We start from the raw sequence: 2,716 nt of genomic DNA, 5'->3' as shown, positions 1-2,716 counted from the left end.
GCAGTACCTGCTAACAATTCAGAAGAAACCAAGATTTTGAGTTAAAGTTTTAATAGGAGTGTAAGAATAATAAAGCTGGATCAATGTCCACTAGTCTTTCTAAGCATCAGAATTTTTTTTTTTTTTTTTTTTGAAGCAGTGGTATAAAGGCCTGGCGTGGTGGCTCACACTTGTAATTCCACCACTTGGGGAGGCTGAGGCAGGTGGATCATTTGAGATTAGGAGTTCGAGGCCAGTGTGACCAACATGGTGAAACTCCATCTCTACCAAAAATACAAAAAGTAGCCGGGCATTGTGGCAGGCACCTGTCATCTCAACGACTCAGCAGGCTGAGGGACAGAATCACTTGAACCTGGGAGTCAGAGCTTGCAGTGAGCTGAGATCATGCCATTGTACTCCAGCAGCCTAGGTAACAGAGTGAGACTCTGTCAAAAAAAAAAAAAAAAAAAAGCCGTGGTATAAGAAATGATATGATTATTTTGAATGATTAGCAAACCTAGTCTAGATTTTAACTAGCAACACTTTTGCAGCAAGTTACCTGCTGCGTGTCACATAGTGGGACTTAATAAATGCTCACTGAATATACGCATATATCTGTGTGTTTGTGTGTGTGTACAGCGTGTTTGGTAATGGTATTGTTTTGATAATTATGTATGTAAGTTCATTTGTATAGATGATGAATATACAGATGGATGGATACTGGGCCCAGATGTCACAGGAATGTCTCCCAAAATAGCCTGTAATCATGTATAGGATGCTGACAGAATGCTTACTTTGAAAATGAATGCACCACAAAATGTACACAGTGCCTACTGGGTGCTGATGAAAGGAAATAGAAGGCATATCTCTTTGCACTTGCCTCAGATAGCCACAAAAGGCATATATACAATTTTAAATAAATTGTTTGTATAGTTTAGAATTGCTTGGATTTGGAGGCAAAAGAGGACCATTTTCCCTTTGGTGTGACTCACCAATCACAGGATGTGAGGGGTGAAGGAGGCCGGGGTCATCTGGTGCATTTAGCCATTTTAGATTGCAGATTGAACTGCAAAAAGGAAAGTTACACAGTGATTCATAGGCAGATGTTTTTAAAAAAACAGAAATAAAAAAAACTCCCTCTCTAGCTGCCACTATCTTCTGTAGGTGCTATGGATACTCTCAGAAATAGGTATTTGCAAAGACGTGGAAAATTTGGTAGGACGGTATAAAGTCAATAGCGTGCACTTTGGATTTACTTCAACCTGGGTTTGAACCTCCTTCATCTGCCTGTTGGCTCTTCATCTCAGGGAATCTATTTGCATTTTGAACCTCTGGCTCCTGACTTATGAAATGAAGATACCTGACCCACATGTCTCCTGTCAGGATGAAATGAGATTACATTGGAAGGGGCTCAGCAGAGTGAGTACCAGCTCACACTATTACTCAGTATTTCATCCTTCCTCATACCCACAAATTCTCCCTTTGTCTCTAATGTCCTGGATGCCCTTGGGCCAGGCACAGACTGCTTCCTCACCTCCTCATCTGCCACATTCAGGTGTTGGACCAGACAATATCTAAGATTCCATTCAATTAGTCTAACTGTCTAGTCCCATTCTTTTTTTTACCAGAAAGCTGAGATAGCTGGACAGTATATAAAACAGTCTGCTTTGTACACATTTATGTTTACAAACCATTTACTATGCTTTACTTCATTTAATCCTGCAAGGCAGTAGTTGCTTTCACTTTTTACAAATGAGCAAACCAAGGCAAGAGGCATACAGAAAATAATCCCATACCTCTGGCTGTCAATCAGCATGCAGGGAAGACTTTTAAAGGCTTGACAACAGCATTCAAACACAAGACCCTTCATGATACCCTTGGCCTTGAAAATTAAGTGTAAACTTCCCAAATTCACTCTGTCCCTTCTCTCTCCTCTTGCACTCACAGCCGTAGGCATCTTATCTTTCTTTTTTATTGTCTCTTTTCAATGTTGCCATTCCAGGCCGAGGTCATGACTCTCTCCTAAGAGCCCTAATCAAATTTGGAAGACAACAGGATTGAACACAGAGCCTTCCCTACCTGGTTCCCAGACTGAACATGCACAAACAAAGCTGATGGTTGGGAATTCAGTCCTTGCTGCCTGAGGCTGTGGGGCTGGCTGTGAATTTTTACCCAGCTCCTACCTGACTGTCTTTCTTTAGCATTTGACATGCTTGCTGCTGGATCCATGATAGAGCCACTCTCACAAGACACTGATTTATATTCTCCCTTGGGGGCCTAGAACGCTACCCTACCCTACACAATGGGTGCTCACTGAGCTGGAGATGGCATTGCCGCCAGTGCAGTCCAGAATTGCATCAAGTATTTTAGCAATTGCACCAAACTATCGTCCAGTCTGATTCGTAGCCTTTCCCACATAGATTCACAAAGCCCACTTTCAGAAACTAATTCCTAATAATGCAATCAGTTTTTGGAAACTGAAGCCGAGTTTCATATTTGAATGTTGACTTTCACCATGCAGGAAAGTTGGCCACATGCAGGAGTGACTGGAAGATTTTGGCAAAGATATTGATTGGGATTTTCCATTCTCAGAGAAGCTGCATGTGCTAATGCACAGGTAATACTCCATTCTCAGGGTTCCCAGGGACAAAGAGTGGGCAAAACCGGAAACCAAAAAACTAATATGCCTCATAGGGAATCACTAGCATTCCCAAAAAAAAAAAAAAAAAAAAAAAAA

Source organism: Rhinopithecus bieti, unplaced genomic scaffold (genome assembly GCF_001698545.2).
Source record: "Rhinopithecus bieti isolate Rb0 unplaced genomic scaffold, ASM169854v2 scaffold_5626, whole genome shotgun sequence".
Taxonomy (NCBI): Eukaryota; Metazoa; Chordata; class Mammalia; order Primates; family Cercopithecidae; genus Rhinopithecus; species Rhinopithecus bieti.
The sequence above is the reverse complement of the archived record's forward strand: the minus strand, read 5'-3'. Positions refer to the sequence as shown.